Genomic DNA, 25255 nt, shown 5'->3' with positions numbered 1-25255 from the left:
TGAAGAAGCTGTACTATCTGCCCAGTACTTGCTGTGATAGAGACAGGGAATACAAAGGTAGATGGAAGATAGTCTCTGCCACCAAAGACCTCACAGTCCAGTGGGTAAGACAAACAATTAATACTCATTAATATCAGTTTAAATTTAGAATGATATTTCAATAAGAGATAAATAAGTCACAAAAGTTATTGAGAGAGGAAGTTATTCTCTGTCAGAAATATTCAGGGAAAGCTCTACAGAAAAGGAAGGACTTTGAAGAATGAATAGGAGTTTTCTAAGTGAAAAGATAAAGGGGCATTCTTGGCAGAGTGACATCACATGCAAAGGAGAGAGGTTTGAAGTACTACAATGTGTTCATGGGGCACCTGCGTAGCTTAACTAGTTAAGGGCCCAACTTTTGATTTTAGCTCAGGTCATGATCTCAGGGTCCTGGACAGAGCCCCATATTGGGCTCCACACTCAGCAGGGAATTTGTCCCTCTCCTTCTGTCCTTCCCCCAGCTCATGTTCTCTCTCTCTCTCTCAAAATCTTCCCCCAAAATAATACTACAATGTGTAGAGTAAACTACAAGAAGATTGCAAGTCCAGAACAAGACTGAATCAAAACTTTAGGTTGCCTCATCTTTAGAGCACCTACACTTAAACACATAGAATATGTAGATGCTCCATTAAATTATTCTTGGGCTTCATGGGCTAGGGAAAGGGGTCATCCATGAAATTAAGATTGTTGGGTGGTTTCTAAAAATGTTTGAGAATGTGTTGCTGTGCCCACACTGCTAGCCCCTTGGGTTAGTGACCATCCCTGGGGAGAGGGCTCCAAGATCAGGCTAAACAGGAAGTGTGCTAGAGAAGGAATGAAGACTTCTGATTCTATAACTACAAAAGAGATAACTGGGCATGTGAATCTTCAGAGATAAACGGCAGCAGTGGGTCTGAGTCACCCTTCTGAACAGGAATAGCTCCACATCTTTCCAGATTATATGGGTTGTCTCCACAGGTAAGCTATGCGCACTGCACCAAAAGCTTTCTTTTGACCATTTTCTTCAGCTGTTGCGTCATTGCTGTAAGGAGATGTGCAATGTACATCACTGGGAGCACATAATCACAGAGCACGGCAATGTAAGCAGAGAACAAGCAGTTTACCATTATCTTCTTTGTGACAAGTGAATGTGAAACTTGTATACAGTATCAGAACCTACAAGATGACTCTGTGATAGAGACTAAATCATACATATATATGTGTTCAAACACTCCCACCCTCACAAGTAACTGTGGAACACCTGCACATATACCCACATTTTCCACTAGATAGAATTATCATTACCTTTACCAGGTACTAAAAAGATTTTATGTCTGAAATTGGCAGCAAAAGCAAATCCACATTCAACACCACCTCCCCTTTTCAAATAGACTTCAGTTTAATAAATAAAGGATAGTGAAAATTGCTTCACTAATCCAGGATTTTATAGTAGGGACTCTGAATCACTTGATTCGGGTGTTTAAAAGTTTTCTTACTATCTGTAATTCAGCCAGCCTTCTGGACGGTGAATTCTTCCTTAGTAAAATTACATAATGTATGCTATATTTCTAATTAACTGCCTCTAACTCTTGTTAGCCACTGAACTCAATTTCTAACTTGCAAGGTTTTTCTAGAATTGGCTGGATTGTTATTGGATCCCTGAATTGTACTTTCAAGGGAATTGGGTAGACAAACAGGTACAATTGGTTTATTTTTCATGTAGTAGGAAATGGTAATGGAAAATCTCACCAAATAACAAGGTGTATTTCAAAAAAAAAAGAAGAAGAAAGAATGATCTTAGCCTTGCAAAGTAGCTTTCTAAAGTTATGCAGTTCTTTTCAGAAAATGTATTTGTCTGGAAAAGTCAAGACTAACCTCCTGTGTGTCCCATTTATATGTTCTTCAAATTTTCCCTCCTCCTACTTTACCCCATCTCAGGAGGCTAGGGGAACACAATTATCTATTTTTGATTACCTCAAGTATATATTATGATTTTTAAAAATCAACTTCAAGATAAAGGAGAAATTAGAAAAATGCCAAATTTGTTTTAGAACACCTGATTTCAGTCACAGCAATCTGAATATTTTGGGGGTTCTGAATTGTGTTACACACACAGGCCATTTCTGAGATTGTTGCTCTTTTTCTTTTTTTCAGAGGCAACTGACCACCAGGGTTTAGGTAAGCACATTGATAACTGGGACTTGCCATATGAGCAAAACAAATCAACCACAAGTAGCAACATCAACCTCAGAGACCTCTATAAAAGCTTCTAGAGAAAAAAAAGCCTCCAACTGCTTTCCAACAAGTGCAAAAGCATAAGACTGCTTCATGCATCTAATAAGGGCCCACATGGGCTTGGTCAGATTCTTACTTTGTCTCCTAGTTTGGGCTCTTATAACTGGACCTGGATCTGTGGCTGCTAAATTTTGGGTCCTTTTTTATTTACTTCCAAAATGTAATCTTCTGACCCAGGAAGGACAATCAGATTTTATCTCCATGCAAACTAAAGAGTAGAGTTCAGAGAAAAAATAGGGTGCCATAAAACTTCTGTTTCTAGCAAGAAGAGGGACTAGATACTCTGACCAAAAAGGAAAAAAGGCTCACTCCAAAAGAACTAGATGTTAGATAAATTACAACGAAGTTAAAAATATTGCTGAGCTCACATCCCTGTATTTATTGCAGCATTATTTGCAATAGCTAAGATATGGAAGCAACCCAAGTGTCCATCAAAAGATGAATGGATAAAGATGTGATTTTATATATATAATGGAATACTACTCAGCCATTAAAAGGATGAGATTTTGCCATTTGCAACCACTTGGATGAAGCCAAAGGATATTATGCTAACTAAAAGAAGTCAGATGGAGAAAGACAAATGATACTATACAATTTCACTTATATGTGGAATCTAAAAATAACAAATGTATAAGTAAACAAAAAGCATTATTAGAGCCATAAATACAGAGAACAAACTGCCAGAGGAGAAGAGAAGGGGAGATGGGCAAAATAGATTAAGGGAAGGGGGAAGTACAGGCTTCCAGCTATGGAATGAGTAAGTCAAAGGGATGAAAGGTACAGCACAGGGAATATAGTCAATGGTAATGTATTAGCATTGTATGGTGACAGATGGGATCCACACTGTGATGAGTATCGTATAATAAATAAACTCATCAAATCACTATGCCGTACACCTAAAAGAAATTTAACATTGTATGTCAACCATACTTCAATAAAAGCAAACAAAAGGCATTGCTGAGCTCACAAAAATGGAGCTAAAGGAAATTCCCAAGGGCAAAAGACCAGCAAACACAACAAAGTTAGGGTAAATAAAATCAGGGCAGTAAATAATCAAATGCCTTTATCAAGAATTACACAATTTGGAATTAATAGCTAGCCATGCAGGAAATTGGAAACTAGCATTGCCCAAGTATGAGCAAAACCCAATCTAAGGACCTGAGATGCTCTCCTCACCACACACACACACACACACAAAGACTTGAAAATAAAAAGCCGGGGAAAAAAATAATACTCTGCCTGCAGGCAGCAAAGGGAGAGGACAAGGACATCCTCCCATCTCCACCACAGCTGTGTTAGATGTAATAATGACAAACACACCATCTCTGTGTACAGGTAACCATGGGCCTGGCCCCACATGGATCTGAATACTGAACATGTATTACACTAATGGCCAGAAAAATGAACAAAGTTAGTATTATTTCTTGTCCTTAACTGAAATCAAATAAATTCTCTTTGGAGGAAAACAGGGCAACCTTGGCCCTCTTAGAAAACTCACAAATTAAGTTCAGATAAATATGGGCTCACAATAAAAATAAAAAAAAAATGACCAAACATTATAAGGAAACAGGCTACCATGAATAAGAATCAAAATAAATGAAGAAACAATAGAGGATCCTTAAAGTACTATAACTTAGTATTATCACATAAAAACATACAAAAGTAGTTTAAAGAAAAAAATATGTTACATAAAAAATGAGGAAGATTCCTAAAATAGATAGATTTTGGGGAAAGAAGCTAATAAAAAAATTTTAAAAATAAGCACTGAAATTAAAAATGGGTGAGTTGAACAGAATTAATACACTGATTAATAGGAAATTACAAACCTAAAAGAATTACACTGAACTCATCCCAGAGAGACAAGGAGGTGGCAAGTATGAAGAAGAGGTTAGAAATCAGAGGCTGGAATGACTAGCTCTAATGTGGGGGGCCTACTCAGGGACCCCTGAGGGAAAGAAAAGGATGAAAAGTGTGAAAAAAGAAAAGGGAAGACCAAGCTCTTTTCAGGAACATAGATTCAAAATACCTCATCAAAATATTGGCAAGTCTAGGAAAAGTTAAGAAATATAATGTATCAAGACCTAGTTGGGTATATCTCATAAATTTGACTTAGGAGGATGTTGTTTCTATTAACTCAAAATATATGAGTGTAACATAGCAGAAATGATGTATGATTATCAACAGATGAAGAAAAATTTGATAAAATTCAGTTTTTTTGATAAAAATTCATAGAAACTAAGAAATAAAGGGAATTTCTCTAACTTAATGAAGCATAGCTACCAAAAACCTACAGCAAACATTCTTCAGGACGAAAATTTAGAAACATTCTCTTTAAAATAAGAACCAAGTCGAGGTCGCCCATTCTATTCCACACTGTATTGTAATTCCTAGAAGTATAAAAGGATGGAAAAAAATAGAGTGTAAAAGATGAAAAGGAATTTCATTATTTCTAAGTGATATGATTTTTAAATAGAAAACTCCTAGAAAATCTTAATATTTGTAATTACTACGAATGTCAAAGTTACAGCACATAAGATCACTATGTAAAAATTTATACACAATATAGAGAAATTTTTTCTATACACAAGTACCAAATAAGAAATAGGGGATTTTTTTCAAGATAATTTGCCATGGCAACCAAAATATAAAGTAACCTGTGATAAATGTAATGAAGTTTAATAAATCATAAAACTTAATTGACTTCATTAAAAATTTAAATAAATGGAATATAATCATAGACAGGAAACCTAAGAATCATAAATGTATCTATTCTTCTCACTGATTTAATAAAATTTTATTAAAATCCCAACAGATTCAGTGTGTGTATGCATCTATAAAGTGGATTCAAAAGTTTTATCCTGGGGAGGGGAGGGCAGGATGGCGGAGGAGTAGGGTCCTCAGCTCACCGGGCCCCACAACTTACCTGGATAACTTTCAAATCATTCTGGAAACCTACAAACTCCAACTGAGATGTAAAAAGAGAACAGCTGGAACGCTCCAGGGAGAAGGGTTTTTGCTTCTAACAAGGAAGGGGAGAGCGGGGGAGTATAAGAAAGAATCAAGTGGGGCGGGCAGCCCAGGTGGCTCAGTGGTTTAGCACCGCCTTTGGCCCAGGGTGTGATCCTGGGAACCAGGGATCGAGTCCCACGAGTCCCACGTCGGGCTCCCTGCATGGGGCCTGCTTCTCCCTCTGCCTGTGTCTCTGCCTCTCTCTCTGCCTCCCTTTCTCTCTGTGTATCTCTCATGAATAAGTAAATAAATCTTAAAAAAAAAAAAAATCCAGTAGGGGAGGCCCCTGGGGAGCCGAGCTAAGGGGGCTGGGAGAGCCTGGGGACAGGAAGGCCCAGCCCCCGAGAAGCAGGAACTTTCCACCCCGCCCTCCTCTCCCCGGAGGGAAAGGCCTCCAGGGCGTCGGCAGGGGGTCGGGCAGGCCGGCAGGAGGGCGGGGGAGCCCCCAGGTCCCGGGGTCACAAGCAGAGGAGGGAGCCGGGGGAGAGCGCACCCCCACCGCGGCCCATCTCGGGGCAGGGCTGGAGCGCACCCCGGGGCCTCGGGGGAAGCCGGGGGTCGGGCAGGGGCCCCGGGAGGGGTGGGGGCAGGGGACACGGGCCTGGGGGGCAATGGTGCCTGCCTAGCCGGGCACCTGGCGGGGGCGGGGCATCCCCCAGGGGCGCACACCTGAGACAGCACCGCAGGCCCCGCCCCCGGGAGACCAGCTGGAAGGACGGGGGAAGGGCGAGCCCCGGACCCAGCAGCACTGGAAAGCTCCAGGGGAAGTCGACGGATTTACAGTATATAGAACCAGAGGATACCCCTCCTATTTTTTTTCTTCCTTTTTCCAGTACAAAGCGTTTTTATATCAGACTGTAAATTTCCAATTTTTTTTCTCTTTTCCAACCTTAACTACAATATTTTACCACCTCTTCATTTTTAAGATTCTTCCTTTTTGACTTTCATATTTCTGCAATTACAGGTCCTAGATATATTTTCCACTTCTAGATTCCCTTTAACATACTCAACTTAATTTTGGGAGATATACAAGATCTGTTTTTTTGTTTGTTTGTTTGTTTGTTTTGTGGTTTTCTCTGCCTCATTTTGTTCTACACTGGCAGAAGTTAATACCTTCTAAAACATGACCAGTATGCACCCAGAACCAAGTGGTATGCCATGCTGGTTCATTCTGTGAGATGCCTCATTCCCATTCTGCCCCCCTCTTTTATCTCATTTGTGTTTTGGTGGTCAATGTTGGTGCCCTCTACAAGTATTTCTGGATTATATAAACTTGGGACTGACCATCTTCTAACATACAGAACTTAATAACTCAGAACCAAGAGGATCACCCTCTCAAATGCCTCATGTAGACTACATTCTCCCTCCTAGTGACTTTGTCACTACCACCATCTCCCAGTCCCCCCGCTTTTTTCTTTTTTTTTCTCTCTTCTTTACAATTCCTGGTCTTTTATTTTTTACTACTTTGTTTTAAAATTTTCTTTTCATTTTACTGGTCATTTATTTCGTTCTCATCTTTGTTTTCAATTTTTGGTCTCTGACCTCGTCAGAATCATCTAGAGTTAAATTTACTTAGGTCGTGGTTAATATTCTAGACTCAGCCCACTCATACAGCCGCTCTGCACTGAGCAAAATGACTAGAAAGAAGAACTCACCACAAAAGAAAGAATCAAAAACAGTACTCTCTGCCACAGAGTTACAGAATTTGGATTACAATTCGATGTCAGAAAACCAATTCAGAAGCACAAATAAAGCTACTGATGGCTCTGGGAAAAAAAAGCATAAAGGATTCAAGAGACTTCATGAATACAGAATTTAGATCTAATCAGGCTGAAATTAAAAATCAATTAAATGAGATGCAATCCACATTGGAGGTCCTAATGATGAGGGTTAATGAGATAGAAGAACAAATGAGTGACATAGAAGACAAGTTGATGGCAAGGAAGAAAGCTGAAGAAAAAAGAGAAAAACAAAAGACCATGAGGAAAGGTTAAGGGAAATAAATGACAGCCTCAGAAGGAAAAATCTACATATAATTGGGGTTCCAGAGAATAATGAGAGGGACAGAGGGACAGAAAGCATATTTGAACAAATCATAGCTGAGAACTTCCCTAATTTGGGGAAGGAAACAAGCATTCAGATCCAGGAGATAGAGAGCTCCCCCCACCAAAAAAAGGCAATAAAATCGTTCACCGCCTTGACATTTAATGGTGAAACTTGCAAATTCCAAAGATAAAGAGAAAATCCTTAAAGCAGAGACAAGAGATCCCTAACTTACATGGGGAGAAGTATTAGATCAACAGCACACCTCTCCACAGAGACCTGGCAGGCCAGAAAGGTGTGGCAGGATATATTCAGGGTCCTAAATGAGAAGAACATGCAGCCAAGAATACTTTATCCAGCAAAGCTCTCATTCAGAATAGAAGGAGAGATAAAGAGCTTCCAAGATAGGCAGAAACTGAAAGAATATGTGACCACCAAACCAGCTCTGCGAGGAATATTAAGGAGGACTCTGTAAAAGAAAGAGGAAGCCCAAAGAAATAATCCACAAAAACAGGGACTGAATAGGTATTAGGATGACACTAAATTAATATCTTTCAAGAATAACTCTGAATGTCAATGGGCTAAATGATCTCACCAAAGACGCAGGGCTTCAGACTGGATAAAAAAGCAAGACCCCTCTATTTGCTGTCTACAAGAGACTCATTTTAGACCTAAAGAGACCTAGAGCCTCAAGATGAAAGGTTGGAGAACATTTTACCATCAAATGGTCCTCAAAAGAAAGCAGGGGTAGTAATCCTCATATCAGATAAATTAAAGTTTATCCCAAAGACTGTAGTAAGAGATGAAGACGGACACTATAGCATACTTAAAGGGTCTATCCAACAAAAGGATCTGACAATCATGAATATTTATGCCCTAATGTGGGAGATGCCAAATATATCAATCAATTAGTAACCAAAGTAAAGATATACTTAGATAATAATACACTAATACTGGGAGACTTCAACATGGCATTTTCTGCAAAACACAGACCTTCTAAGCACAACAACTCCAAAGAAACTGGAGCTTTAAATGATACACTGGACCAGATGGATTTCACAGATATTTACAGAACTTTACATCCAAATGCAACTGCATACACATTCTTCAAGAGCACATGGAACATTCTCCAGAATAGACCACATACTGGGTCACAAATCAGGTCTCAACCGACACCAAAAGATTGGGATTGTCCCCTGCATATTTTCAGACCACAATGCTTTGAAACTATAACTTAATCACAAGAAGAAATTTGGAAGAAACTCAAACACATGGAGGTTAAACAGCATCCTGCTAAAAGATGAATGGAACAACCAGGAAATTACAGAAGAATAAAAAAGATTCATGGAAACTAGAGAAAATGGAGATACAACTATTCAAAATCCTTGGGATACATCAAAAGCAGTCCTAAGAGGTAAATACATTGCAATATAAGCATCCCTCCAAAAATTGGAAAAAACTCAAATACACAAGCTAACCTCACACCTAAAGGAATTGGAGAAAGAACAGCAAATAAAACCTACACCAAGTGGAAAAAGAGAGTTAATAAATATTTGAGCAGAACGCAATGAAATAGAGACCAGAAGAACTGTAGAACAGATCAACAAAACCAGGGGTTGTTTCTTTGAAAGAATTAATAAGATAGATAAACCATTAAAAAGAAAAAAAAGACACAAATTAATAAAAATCAGAAATGAAAAAGGAGAGATCACAGCCAATACCAAGGATATTCAAACGATTTTAAAAACATATTATGAGCAGCTATACGCCAATAAATTAGACAATCTAGAAGAAATGGACACATTTCTGGAAAATCACAAAATACCAAAACTAGAACAGGAAGAAATAGAAAACCTGAACAGGCCAATAACCAGGGAGGAAATTGAGGCAGTCATCAAAAACCTCCCAAAACACAAAAGTCCAGGGCCAGATGGCTTCCTAGGGGAATTCTATCAAACGTTTAAAGAAGAAACAATACCTATTTTTCTAAAGCTGTTCTGAAAGATAGAAAGTGATAGAATACTTCCAAACTCATTTTATGAGGCCAGCATCACCTTAATTCCAAAACCAGACAAAGACCCCACCAAGGAGAATTATAGATATCCCTGATAAACACAGATGCAAAAATTTTCAGCAAGATACAGCTAATAGGTTCCAACAGTACATTAAGATTATTCATCATGACCAAGTGGAATTAATCCCTGGGATGCAAGGCTGGTTCGACACTCATAAAGCAATCAACGTGATAGATCACATCAACAAGAGAAGAAACAAGAACCATATGATCCTCTCAATAGATGCAGTGAAAGCATTTGACAAAATACAGCATCCATTCCTGATCAAAACTCTTCAGAGTGTAGGGATAGAGGGAACATTCCTCAGCATCTTAAAAGCCATCTACGAAAAGCCCACAGCAAATATTCTCAGTGGAGAAATGCTGGGAGCCTTTCCCCTAAGATCACGAATACAACAGGGATGTCCACTCTCACCACTGCTATTCAACATAGTACTAGAAGTCCTAGCCTCAGCAATCAGGCAACAAAAAGAAATAAAAGGCATTCAAATTGGCAAAGAAGAAGTCAAACTCTCCCTCTTTGCAGATGATATGATACTATACATAGAAAACCCAAAAGACTCCACCCTGAGATTGCTAGAACTCATACAGCAATTTGGCAGGGTTGCAGGATACAAAAATCAATGCCCAGAAATCAGTGGCATTTCTATACACTGAGACTGAAGAAAGAGAATGAAGGAGTCAATCCCATTTACAATTACACCCAAAAGTATAAGATACCTAGGAATAAACCTAACCAAAAAGGTAAAGGATCTATACCCTAAAAAGTACAGAACACTTCTGAAAGAAATAGAGGAAGACACAAAGAGATGGAAAAAATATTCCATGTTCTTGGATTGGAAGAATTAGTATTGTGAAATTGTCAATGCTACCCAGGGCAATTTACACATTCAATGCAACCCCTATCAAAATACTATGGACTTTCTTCAGAGAGTTGGAACAAATTATTTTAAGATTTGTGTGGAATTAGAAAAGATCCCTACTAGCCAGGGGAATATTGAAAAAGAAAACCAGAGCCGGGGGCCTCACAATGCCAGTTTTCAGCTTGTACTACAAAGCTGTGATCATCAAGACACAGCTTATGGTACTGGCACGAAAACAGACACATAGATCAATGGAACAGAATAGAGAACCCAGAAATGGGCCCTCAACTCTATGGTCAACTAATATTCATCAAAGCAGGAGAGACTATCCACTGGAAAAAGGACAGTCTCTTCAATAAATGGTGCTGGGAAAATTGGACATCCACATGCAGAAGAATGAAACTAGACCACTCTCTTATACCATACACAAAGATAAACTCAAAATGGATGAAAGATCTACATGTGAGACAAGAATCCATCAAAATCCTAGAGGAGAACACAGGCAACACCCCTTTTGAACTTGGCCACAGCAACTTCTTGCAAGATACATCCATGAAGGCAAGGGAAACAAAAGCAAAAATGAACTATTGGGACTTCATCAAGATAAAAAGCTTCTGCACAGCAAAAGAAACAGTCAACAAAATTAGAAGACAACCTACAGAATGGGAGAAGATATTTGCAAATGACCTATGAGATAAAGGGCTAGTATTCAAGATCTATAAAGAACTTATTAAACTCAACACCCAAGAAACAAACAATCCAATCATAAAATGGGCAGAAGACATGAACAGAAATTTCATCAAAGAAGACATGGCCAACAAGCGCATAAGAAAATGCTCCGCATCACTTGCCATCAAGGAAATACAAATCAAAACCACAATGAGATCCCACCTCACACCAGTGAGAATGGTGAAAATTAACAAGACAGGAAACAACAAACATTGGAGAGGATGTGGAGAAAGGGGAACCCTCTTGCACTGTTGGTGGGAATGTGAACTGGTGCAGCCTCTCTGTGCAGGTTCCTCAAAGAGTTAAAAATACACCTGCCCTATGATCCAGCAATTGCACTGTTGGGGATTTACCCCAAAGATACAGATGCAGTGAAGCGCCGGGACACCTGCACCCCGATGTTTCTAGCAGCAATGTCCACAATAGCCAAACTGTGGAAGGAGCCTCAGTGTCCATCAACAGATGAATGGATAAAGAAGCTGTGGTCTATGTATACAATAGAATATCCCTCAGCCATCAGGAAGGATGAATACCCACCATTTGCTTCAATGTGGATGGAACTGGAGGGTATTATGCTGAGTGAAGTAAGTCAATCAGAGGACAACCATTATATGGTCTCATTCATTCGGGGAATATAAAAAATAGTGAAAGGGATTAAAGGGGAAAGGAGAGAAAATGATTGGGAAATATCAGAGACGGAGACAGAACATGAGAGACTCCTAACTCTGGGAAATGAACAAGGGGTAGTGGAAGGGAGGGAGGCAGGGAGTTGGGGTGCCTGGGTATGGGCACTGAGGGGGGCACTTGATGGGATGAGCACTGGGTGTTATAGTATATGTTGGCAAATTGAACTCCAATAAAAAAAATATACCAAAGAGAGAGAGAGAGAGAGAGAGAGAAGCTTTGCACAATGGCAGTATTGTAGCCAATGAGGTTTATCAGAGGCGTGATTATTGCTAATTGAAAAAAAGAGAGAGAGAAAAGAGAAAAAAAAAGTTTTATCTTGAAGATCAAGGTCAAAATAACCATCATATATATATTAATTAGTATATTGTTAGTTCCTAGAGCAAACACATTCAATTCAATATTTCCAGGATGATTTGCTTCTCACATAAAAATCCAACACAGGTGGATCTTTTCAGCCACCTACCCTCCATGTGGTCCTTTGGACTGAAAGGCCCCCATATTTAGCTGGCCAATGAGAAACCAGTACAGACAGAAATTGTCCCTAATCTGCCTTGTTCCAGCAGTGACACACATCACCCCAGCTGGAAACCTTTAACCACAAGAGAGACTAGAGACTAAAGTCTAGCAACATGCCCCAGGAAAAGTAGAATTAGGCTTGGGGAACAGCTAACTACTCTGCCTTGACACCTCTAAGGAAACAAGAAGGTAAGGGAATTAATCCTATTGGATTTCAAGACAATATAGAACTACACACGCATATTCTATAATATGTATTATACTATATATTTTTATATGTTTCTATATAATGTAATTATATATATAAAACACTACAGAGAAATGAATTGACAAAACAATCTTCAAAATTCAGAAAAAGAACCACGAATAGATGAAAACTTGATATATACTATAAAGGTCATTGCAGATAAATAGGAAAAAGATAGTAGTCCCAGACATCTGCTTATAATCTGGAAGGAACAAAACTGGAAACTACCTTATACCATGTACAAAAACAAATTCAATATAATCTAATTATGTGTGAAAAAGAAAAACTGTAAATGTTTTATAAAATGATACGGGGGAATGTCTTTTTGTCTGCAGAAGAGGAAAAGTCAACAAAAAACCATAAACCAAAGGGGAAGATATTAATAAATTTGACTATATTAAAATTTAGAATTTCCATTTGCTAAGATATAAGAGAGGAAAATATAAGCCACAAACAAGAACAAATTTGTTAACATATATACCCTGAATATATAAAAGAGCCTTTATACATCAATAAGACAAATATGCTAACAGAAAAATGTGTAGAAAATATAAATTGATTAACCATTTCATACCCACAAAATTAGCTGAAATTTTCAAATCAAAGAATACCAAAAGTTTACAAGAATGTGATGTAATAAAAACTTGTATAGGCTTCTGGCAAGAGTATAAGGGATATAATCACTTTGGATAACACTGTTTTTCACACTGTTGTTTGGATAAGTTACTGTAAAGTTAAAGAGGCACATATCCCACAAACCAGCAAATTTTACTCTTAGATATGTACTCTAGAAAATCTCTAAATACCTGTGCCCCAGGGCACAAATACTAAATGTTCAAATCAGCATTGTTAATAATTACAAAAAAAAAAAAAAAAAAAAAAAACAACTGGAAATAACCTCAATGTTCACTGACAAGGGAATGGATGAATAAATTGGAATGCTTTATAGCAATTAAAAGAAAAGTCTTCACATGCATGACCATGAATGAATCTCAGAAATTCAGTGTTAGGGGAAAGAAACAAGTTGATAAATATGTACAGCATTTCTTTATACAAAATTCAGGAACAAAACTAATATATTGTTGAAGATATATTAATTATCTAAAACTGTAATTAACAGGGGCACCTGGCTGGTGCAGTTGGTTAAGCATTTGACTCTTGGTTTTGGCTCAAATCATGATCTTAGGGTCCTGAGATGGAGCTCCACCTCTAGCTCTATACTCAGCGTGGAGCCTGCGAAAGATTCTTTCTCCTCCTCTCTTTGTCCCTCCTCCTTCTCTCACTCTTGCTCTAAAACAAATAAGCAAACCGTAAAACAAAACAAACAAACAAAACAACTGTAATAAACAGCATAGATAAACTCGAATCAGAATATTGGTTATCCTGGGGCAATGGGAAGTGGGCTATGATCAGGAAGGGAACACAGGAGACTTCAGTTAGATTAGTAACATTTAACTTTGCACATAGAGTGGTATGAATAGAACTTCATTGCACTTGGTTTCATACCTTATTTCCATATTTCTTTATATGTGTGAAATATTGGTAATTATTTCAATTTTTAAAGAATTAAAATGTGTATACGCACACATATATATATATTATATATATAATTTCAGATTCAGTTGTTTACTTATTCTCTCAATATGCCCATATGTAAAATGTCCCTTTCCTTAGATCCAAAACATGTGTTTTGGAAATAGAACATGTAACACAAGTATAAGTGATTATTTTAACATGCAGCAAAAAATTTTTGTGGGTTTATCTTCTTGGCTCTGCCATTTGGTGGCTATAAGACCTCGGTAAAGTTACTGAATACCTCTGAATCTCAGTTTCTTCAGCTGTATAACAGAAATAGTGGTATCTAACCTCAAAGAGTTGTTGAAAGGATTAAACAAAATAAAGAATTTAAAGAATCTAGTTATTTTAGTCAGGAATTGTTTGCTTGAACATAGTAGAAAAATCACTCATTTACTTAAGCAAAAGAGAAAATTTAAAGATTAGTGATTTTACTTAAAAAATAAAAATAAAAAAATAAAAAAAGCTGTACATGCATTTGGGCCTCCTGTGAGACCAAAACCAATGACTAAAGATCATTCAAGAAACAGGTGGTACTTCAAGAAGTTCCTTTCTCTTCCTGGAGCTGCACGGGTTCCTACCTCTGCCTCTCTCTGATCCTGGACCTCACTCTTCTTTATGCCTCTCTACTCCTATGGGATAAGAGGTCCTCTTTCCCACTCACCCTCCAAAATGTCATCCAATGAATACTGACTATCCATTAACAGTCACAATTCCAAATCCCCAGAGTAAATTCAAATTGGGTGGGGTGTCCATTCCTGGTCCAGCCAGCTGTGGCAGTGGTACAGGAACACAAAGCATAAACATGGTCTTTCTAGTATCCTTATAGTATCTGACACTGCCCAAGTACTTGATAAGTGAATTTTGTGGTTATTTTTTTAAAGCTTTTATTCATGAGAGAGGCAGAGGGAGAAGCAGGCTCCGTGCAGGAAGCCCAACGTAGGACTTGATCCCAGGACTCAGGGATCACGCCATGAACTGAAGGCAGATGCTCAACTGCTGAGCCACCCAGGCGTCCCAAATTTTATGGTTATTATTGACCAAAATACCAGGATAAATATCATCTAGTTCATCCTATAACTTTGTCTTCTCATATATGTGAGATTTCTCTCCCAGGTAATTACAGAAAAACCCAGGGAAATTGGTTGTGTTTATCATGTTTTGCAGTGCCTTATTGAATTCCAAGAAGTTATTCATTGGGATGGAACTGGAAGACTGGGATTATTCAAATGAACTTCATACCAAGTTCATCAAAAACCTCTTAAGCCACAACCCTCAGCAAAGACAGTTGTTGATGGGAGGAGACTTTTCTCACAAAGATCCCCACAAGGAACAACACAGTGATGGGCCGTTGATATGGCATGTCTACACAATCTTTGTTGAAAGGTTTTATTTGGTGAACTACTTATTTACAGGAGCACGCCATAAAGAAAAATCTTTACGGATGCCATCAGGCTGCTTAAACAGAAATGGGTAAACACAGCAGGTACGAAATGCAACGTGAGGTCATTGTTTTCAGGTCTCCCTTGGAACAATCAGACCTATGATCATATATTGCCTATCCTAGGACCAGCACTCACTCATCCCAGATAACAGTGTCAGAAATCAGGGCACCACTTTCAAGACCTGGGTGGAAGGTGTTTCTCCAAGATCAACTCTAAAGAGCTGCCTCTCCACAGCCAGACACAGGATGAATCACAGGTAAACATGCTGAATGTGTTGTGAAAAGGGTATAGTTTTTGAATTCAAATAAATCTTTTAAAGAAAGTTCAAATCTTGACTTTATCACTTATAAGCTGTTTGATATTGAATGAGTCACTGAACATCTTTGAGCTTTGGTTTCTTCATTTGTCAAATGGAGAATGTAGAATTCCTCCTTGGATAAATAGAAATAGGGATCAAACAAGTAGCTAGATATTCAGCTCCTGAGTCATCATGAACCAACAAAAACAACTTAAAGGTCTTTAGAAGACTAGAAGGCAAAACAAATAAGTAAAATAGGGTATATAAAGGCAGTAGAGGTTTTGATATAAACTGTGGTGGACTGGCATTCAAATTCGATTTTTAAAACTGTTTTTCAAGAACAAAATCCCATTCAGTCTCTATGTTTGTGCTCTGTGCCCTGACATTCAATAAGTTTTAGTTTGTCATCTTTCCTTTCCTTTTTCTTTCTATGCAATGTCCCCTCCTTTTTTTCCATCTATTTCGGTGACTCTTAACACAGTGAGTTTTGAAAATCTATAATGGCATTTTTGATGGTGCTAAGCCATCATTTTGATTCACTAAGCCGAGAAGTTAAGAGTGATGGTTCATATAATAAAGAATCTTCACATTCATGAGGGTGAAATATAGCTTAAAAATATCTTAGCCTAAAACCTCTTTTTTTTAATGGAGACACAGGTATTTATGCACCATTTGTGATACACGCTACATTTCCAAGAATACAACTACCAGGGAAATTGAGCAAAGAATGTGCTTTGCCTTATATGGAACTTTACCAGAAGTCCTTTGTGATGGACTGAATTAGGTCTTCCCAAATTCATATACTGAAGCCCTAGACCTCCACTGCTATTTGTTATCTCCAGATAGTAATTACCTGACTTTTGGGAGGTAATTAGGTTTAGGTGAGTTCATGTGGGGTCCTCCTGATACGATTACTGTTCTTATAAGAAGGGACCAGAGAGCCCTCTCCCCTCTTCACTACCATGTGAGCATACAACAAGAAAGCAGACAGCTGCACAGTAGGAAGAGTCTTTGTCAGAACCTGACCATGCTCACACCCTGAACATAGACTTCCAGCCTCCAGAACTATGAGAAATAAATGTCTGTCATTTAAAAGCACCCAGTCTATGACATTTTGTTATGGCAACCCAAGCAGATGAAGATATCCTTCATAATTTCAGAAAAATTATATACATGCAAGATGTCAGTTCTTCCCCACTTTATCTATAGAGTCAATCAAAATCCCAGCAAGTTATTTTGTGAATATGAACAAATAGATTCTAAAATTTATATGGAGAGGAAAAAACCCATAATGCCCAACACTATATTGAAGAAAAATAAAGTTAAAAGACTGATGCTACCCAACTTCAAGACAATATAAAGCTATAGTAATCAACATAGTGGGATATTGGTAAAAGAACAAATAGATTAGTAGAACAGAACAAAGAGCTCAGAAATAGACCCACAAAAATGTAGTCAACAACTTTGACAAAGACACAAAGGCAATACAATGGAACAAAGACAGCATTTTCAACAAATGGTGCTAGAGCAGCTGGGCACCCACATATAGAAAGTGTATCTAGACACAAACTTACATCCTTAACAAAAATTAACTCCAAATGTAAAGCACAAAACTCTAAGTCTCCTAGAACATTAGGGAAAATCTAGAGGACCTTAGGCATGGCAAGGCCTTTTTTATATAACACCAAAGGCACAATCCATGAAATAATTGATTGGTTAGACTTGATTAAAATTTAAAACTTTGCTCTGTAAAAGACAATGTCAAGAGCATTAGAAGACAAAACACAAACTGGGAGAAAATATTTGCAAAAGACACAATTGATAAAGGATTGTTATCTAAGGTATTCAAAGAACAAAGAACTCAACAATACAAAAATAACAATTGATTAAAAAATGGGCCAAAGATCTTAACAGACATCTCATCGACAAAGATATGCAGATAGAAAATAAGCATATGCAAAATGCTTCACATCATAGGTCACCAAGGAATTACAAAATAAAATAATGAAATACCACTGAGCACCTATTAGAATGGCTAAAATTCAAAATATTGGCAACACCAAATGTTAGTGAGGATGTTAGTGAGAATTACAAATTAAAACAATGAAATACCACTGAGTACCTATTAAAATGGCTAAAATTCAAAATATTGACAACACCAAATGTTACAGCAACAGGAACGTTCATATATTACTGATGGGAATGAATGATATAGCTACTATGGGAAACAGTTTGTTATAAAACTAAACATACTCTTACCACAGGATCCAGCAATCATGTTCCTTGGTATTTACCCCCCAAAACTAGAATCTTAAGTACAACAAAACTGCACATTATAGCAACCCCATTCATAATTGTCAAAACTTGGGAACAAACAAGATGCCAAACCCAGTAAGTGAACGGATAAATAAACTGTGCTACATCCAGACAATAGAATATTTATTATTCAGCACTAAAAAGAAATGAGCTATCAAGTCATGAAAAGACATGGAGAAAACCTTAAATGCCTATTACTAAGTGAAAGAAGCTAATCTGAAAAATCTATGAGCAACATAATTCTACTATAGGATATTTTGGAAAATGTAAAACTGGAGTGCTGGAGGTAGTAAAAAAATCATTAGTTGCAGAGGGTAAGGGAGGAGAAGGATCAACAGGCAGAGCACAGAAGATTTTTAAGGCAGTGAAAATATTTTGTATGATATTATAATAGACCTGTCATTATGCATTTCTCCAAAACCATAAAATATACAAAATCAAGAGTAAACCCTAATGTAAACAAAAAGAGTTTGGGTGATTAAATGTGTCAGTGTAGGTTCACCATTTTAACAAATGTATCACTAGATATTGATAATGAATGAGGCTATGCATGTATTGGGATTGGGGGTCTATGGCAAAACTCTGTACCTCTCAATTGTGCTGTGAGCCTACAGTTGCTCTAAAAAATTAGTATTTTTTTTAAATCTCATGAATGAAAGTAATGCCATCTAGTTTTTAAATCACCAACAGATCAGTAGGATTTTGCATTTAATCATTCTTCATAGAGATATAAACTCTTGACAACTTCATTATGTCCCCAATATAGTCCTGCTCCAGCATTTACATTTTGAAATACACATTTACTATAAATTACTTATCTCTTAGATTTTATCTTACAGGTAAGGCATTATGTTGACATTTTACAAATATGAGGAGGTAGATAATATTATCTATGAAATTTATTTCAGGGTGATGAAGGGGGCATTATAAAATATTTTCTATGAAAAGAGTGGAAACTTCTGCATAGGAAGAGTGTGAACTCACCTCCCACAGACTCACCAGATCTAGAGTTACATGTGAATCATTGCCTTTTTTCATAGATTGGAAAACAAGATGAACTCCTCCTTCACAACAAAGGATAAAAAGACCACACTGCATTGGATAGGAGAGGCACAGATACAGTCTCACCAATGCCCCCCCCCCCGCCCCCCAGCATGATGACATACAATTAGTAGGAATCTTACCAGTCTGGTGCTTCTTCCAGAGGAACTAGTGGTTAGTGCCCTTTATCAGTCACACCAACCCCTGGGATTTGCACCAGAGAGACAAGACCCAAAACATCTGACTTAAAAAACCAATGTAACTGATATCCACAGGACCCACAGGGACATAAGGAATGGAGATTACTCTTCTAAAAGACTTGCACATAGTCTCGCTAACTCTGAGACTCCACATAAATCAGCAGCTTGAAAAGCACCTTGATTACATGTGAAAAAGATTCATTCGCTAATCAAAAAGCATCTGCTGGAGGCTCAGGTGAACAACTGAATCTATCCCTGGAGATGGAGGTGCTAGCGGATGCCATCATTGAATGCTCTATCTCCTTTTAGCACAGGTAGGAGAGCTCAGATATGGTATCCTCCTGCCACTTTACTAAGACAGGCAAGAGCAAGCAGTCACAGAATTGCCTGCTGCCTTACTAGCCAGAGAATATGGGCAGTTGCATCATTTCCCCACTCCCTGGCTGGGGTAGAACAGCACAAATGGTCATGGCATTCTCCTGCTCCCATCCTAACACCAGTAGGTATGTACAGACAAAGCACTCTTCTGATGCATTCCTGAAGCCCGCAAGCATGGCACTCAAGATATTTTCTCCCTGCCTTTCTGAAACCAGGTAGTACACCCCATCCCCTACACTCTCCAGATGTCTAGCTAAAGCCAGCAGGTGTGTGCCATCCACTTGATTGCCTGATCCTGTTGGCTAAGGGGGTTGGTGTTACTGATCTCCATAGGATTATAACAACCAGACAGTCCTCAATAGGCTACCAAACCCAGGTCATTGCACAGAGAGCAGATTAAAGCACAACCCCAGTCTTTCTGTAAAAAAAGTCCAAGTTACTTAATCTGAGGTATCAACCTGAGGGACAGGTTTCAGCCCACACATCTAGAGGTTAAGGAGGCACTCCCAGGGAACATAAGCAGGGAGACACCATCCTTGTGCACACTGTTGGCCTTCCTACAGCTCAGTGAGGCTTCCCAGAAAGGAGCTTATACACCTTTCTGAGGTCCTATCTTTTCCACGGTTGCCTAGGGGATGCCTCCAGATACCCTGGTCTGGAAATCAGTAGGGATTAGGACTGTGGCCCTACAGAACCAAATATTTGCATACTGTAAAAGCTGCTGCTTGAGGGAGTGTCTTCTGATCAGCCTGAAATTAGGTGCTAAATGATATTCCTCCGCTTGGAACACTGACAGGTTTTAGCACACACTTAACAATGTCTAAACTGCCTTATATATTCTTGATATGTCCAATACAAAAGGAAGAGAGTTAGCCAAGAGCTAGGGCAAGGTTGAATAAGAAGTTATATCACTTACACAAAGCTATTTCTTCAAGACTGAAAGAAGTAGCTGTTTTGTCTAATATATAGAAACAGTCAAGAAAGATGAAGAAGTAGTATTTTGATATGTTCCAAACAGAGTAACAAGACATAAACCTCAGAAAAAGACCTTAATGATACAGAGAACAGTAAAAAATTCTACATGATAAAGAATTTAAAGTAGGGACACCTGGGTGGCTCAGTGGTTGAGCATCTGCCTTCAGCTCAGGGCATGATCCCAGAGTCCCGGGATCAAGTCCCATATCAGGCTCCTTGAATGGAGCCTGCTTCTCCTATCTCTGCCTCTCTCTGTGTCTCTCATGAATAAATAAATAAAAGCTTTTTAAAAAAAGAATTTAAAGTAATGATCATAAAAATGTTCACTGAACTTGAGAAAGGAATAGATGAGCAAAGTAAAATTCAAAGAGTAGAAAACATAAGTACCAAACAGACGTCACAGTGCTGAAGAATAAAATGACCAAATTTAAAAATATACAAGAGGGGTTTAACAACAGACTGGACAAAGCAGAAGAATGGATTTGGAAGGTAGAAGATAAAGCAATAGAATTCACCAAAACAGAGCAGGGGGAAAAAAAGATTTTTTTTTTTTTTTTTAAGTACATACCTTAAGGAACCTATGGCAAAGCACTAAACAGAATAACATTTGCATTATAGGTTTCTCAAGAGGAAAGGAGAGAAAAGGGCAGAAAACTTATTTGGAGAAATAATGGCTGAAAACTACCCTAACCTAGGGAAGGAAACCAAACTCTAGGTCCAGGTAGTCCAAAGAGTTTCACATACAAAGAACCCAACGATATCTATAACAAAACACATTACAATTACAATGTCAAAAGTTACAGATGAAGAACAAATCTTAAAAGCAGCAAGAGAAAGATAATTACATCAAGGGAAACCCCGTAAGGCTATCAAATTTCTCACCAGAAATGTCCAGGCCAAGTGAGTGGCATGATATACTCAAAGCGCTGAGAGGAAAAGACTGCCAAATAAGAGTACTCTACCAAGTAAGGTTACCATTCAGAATAGAAAGAGAAATAAAGAGTTTTCCAGATAATCAAAAGCTAAAGGAGTTCATCACCACAAATCAGCCTTAAAAATGTGAAAGGAACTTTCTTTGGCTGAAAAAACTACAATAATTAGTTAAGGGATAATGTGAAAAGATGTAAATTGGGACATCAAAAACATAAAAGGGGGGAAGTAAATATGTAGCGTTGAAATGTCTTCCTATTTAAGTTGGTAACAACTTAAAAATCAAAAACTGTTATATACATAGGATGATATATGTGAACCTCATGGTAAGTACAAAGCAAAAGCTTATAGTAAATACACAAAAGAAAATGAAAAAGGAATCTAAACACAACTCTGAAGTCATTAAACCACAAAAGAGGAGAAAAAAATTTTAAGGATAGTAATAAGCACACACCTATCAATAATTACTTGAAATGCAAACCGACTAAATTCTTCAATAAATTTTAGGATTATTTGTTATAGCTCTGTGAAAAATGTCAATGGTGGGATCCCTGGGTGGTGCAGCGGTTTAGCGCCTGCCTTTGGCCCAGGGTGCGATCCTGGAGACCCGGGATCGAATCCCACATCGGGATCCCTGCATGGAGCCTGCTTCTCCCTCTGCCTGGGTCTCTGCCTCTCTCTCTCTCTCTCTCTGTGTGACTGTCATAAATAAATAAAAATTAAAAAAAAATTTTTTTAAAAAGTCAATGGTACTTTGATAGGGATTGCATTCAATGTGTAGGTTGCTCTGGGTAACACAGACATTTTAACAATATTTATTCTTCCAATCCATGAGCATGGAATGTTAATCCATTTCTTTGTGTCTTCCTCAGTTTCTTCATAAGTGTTCTGTAGCTTTTAGAGTACAAGTCCCTTACCTCTTTGGTTAGGTTTATTTCTAAGTATCTTACAGTTTTTGGTGGAATTGTAAGTGGAAGCAATTCCTTATTTTCTTTCTTCTGCCTTATTGTTAAGTGTATAGAAATGCAACAGATTTCTGTGAATTGATTTTATATCCTGCCACATTGCTGAGATGCTTTAGGAGTTCTAACAATTCTGGGGTGGAGTCTTTTGGGTTTTCCACATCATGTTGGGAGCCTGTGTGGCTTAGTCAGTTAAGCATCTACCTTTGACTCAGGTCATGATTCAGGATCCTGGGATTGAGTCCCACATTGGGCTTCCAGCTCAGCATGGAGCCTGCTTCTCCTCTCACTCTGCCTGCCACTACCCCTGCTTGTGCTTTTTCTCTCTGTTAAAAAAATCTTTAAAAAAAAATTTTTTTTTAAGTAAAGTATCATGTCATCTGCAAAGAATGAGTGATTTCTTCTTTGCCAGCTTGAATGTCTTTTATTTCTTTTTGTTGTCTGATTGCTGAGGCCAGGACTTCAGTACTATGTTGAACAACAGTAGTGAGAATGGGCATCCCTGTTGTGTTCCTGACCTTAAGGGGAAAAGCTCTGTTTTTCCCCATTGAGAAGGATATTCACTGTGGGCTTTTTGTATATGGCTTTTCAGATGCTGAGGAATGTTCCCTCTATCCCTACACTCTGAAGAGTTTTAGTCAAGAAAGGATGCTGTAGAGGTACATGTACCCCAATGTTTATAGCAGCAATGTCCATAATAGCCAAACTATGAGAAGAGTCCAGATGTCCACTGACAGATAAATGAAGATGTGGCATTAACACACACACACACACACAAATGGAATATTAGTCAGCTATCAGAAAGGATGAATACTTACCACTTATATCAACATACAACAAATCCACAGCTAATATCATATTTATAGGTGAAAAGATGAAAGCTTTTCCTCTAAGATCAGGAACAGGATAAGGATGCCCCGTCTTCTCACTTTTACATAGTATCAGAAGTCCTAGCCACAGCAATTAGGTGAGAAAAATAAAAGGCATACAAATAAGAATGGAAGAAGTAAAACTATCACTCTTCACAGAAAATATTGATAACTATACCTAGAAAATCCTAAAGTCACCACCAAAAAGAAAAAATGAATTCAGTAAAGTGGCAGGATACAAAATTAACATACAAAATCTGTTGTGTTTGTATACAGTATCAGAGAAATCAAGAAAATAATCTCAATATCTAGGATAAATTTAACCAAGTTGCTGAAAGACCTATACACAGAAACTATAAGACATTGATAAAAGAAGTTAAAGAGACAAATAAGTGGAAATATATTTCATGCTCTTAATTGGAAGAATATTGTGAAAATGTCCATACTACCCAAAGCAATCCACAAATTCAGTGCAATTGCTATCAAAATTCCTGATATTATCCACAAAACTGTAACAATTTTAAAATTTATATAGAACCACAGAAGATTCAAATTGCCAGAATAATATTAAGAACAAAGTCAGAATATTCTACTGCACACTTCCTGATTTCTAACCATATTGCAAAAGCCATAGTTATCAAAACAGTAAGGTACTGGCATAGAAACAAACACATAGATCAATGAACTGAGTAAGAGCCCAGAAATAACCCCTCCATAAAGTTATCAAGATATACTAAAAGGAGGCAAGAATACACAATAGGGAAGAACAGTCTCTTTAATAAATGCTATTGGTGAAAGTGGATAACTACATGCAAAAGAACTCAAAAGAACTGGACCACTTCATTACACTATATAAAAAAATTACTTACTTAAATTTACTTAAACGTAAACCTGGAAACCATAAAACTTCTAAAAGAAAAAATGGGCAGTGAGCTTCTTTACAATGAATCTTTTTTTTTTTTTTTTGGATCTGACTCCAAAGGCAACGATGATAAAAACAAAGACACAACTGGGACCATGTCAGAGACAAAAGCTTCTAGACAGCCAAGGAAACCATCAATAAGATGAAAAGGTGACTTCCTGGAGAAGAGAAGCTATTTGCAAATCATATATTTGATAAAGAGTTAAAATCTGAAATACATAAGGAATTCATACAATTAAATAACAAAAAAGTCTGATTAAATAATGGGCAGAGTACCTGAATAAACTTTTTCCAAGATGACCTACAGATGGTCAAAAGACACACAAAAAGACGTTCAACATCACTTATCATCATGGAACACAAATCAAAACCACGACAAGGTATCACCTCACAGCAGTCAGAATGACTAGTATCAAAAAGACTAGAAATACCCAGTGTTGGCAAGGATATGGAAAAAAGAACCAGAATACTCATGTACTATTGATGGAAATATATATTGATACAGCCATTATGGAAAACAGTATGGAGGTTCCTCAAAAATTAAAAATAGAACATATGACCCAGCAATTCCACCACTGGGTATCTATCTGAAGAAAATGAAAACACCAATTCAAAAAGATATACGCACATCTATATTCATTGCAGCATTATTTACAATAGTTATGATAATTTCCATCAATAGATGAGTGGATAAAGAAAATGTGGTGTACATATACAAGGGACTATTACTGAGTTATATGAAAGAATCAAATCTTGCTATCTGTGACAATATGGGTGGACCTCTAGGATATCAGGCTAAATGAAATAAGTAAGGCAAAGAAAGACAAATACCACATGATTTCACTTAAAATGGAAATCTAAAA

The 25255-nt window shown here is 37.7% G+C and overlaps 1 pseudogene; it reads left to right on the top strand.

Moving 5' to 3' along the window:
• The first annotated feature begins 11930 nt into the window (after positions 1 to 11930).
• Positions 11931 to 12003, top strand: LOC144292016 (U4 spliceosomal RNA; annotated as a pseudogene).
• The last annotated feature ends 13252 nt before the right edge of the window (positions 12004 to 25255 follow it).

This window comes from Canis aureus, chromosome 20 (genome assembly GCF_053574225.1).
Source record: "Canis aureus isolate CA01 chromosome 20, VMU_Caureus_v.1.0, whole genome shotgun sequence".
Lineage (NCBI taxonomy): Eukaryota > Metazoa > Chordata > Mammalia > Carnivora > Canidae > Canis > Canis aureus.
This window is presented reverse-complemented; position numbering and strand designations above follow the sequence as displayed.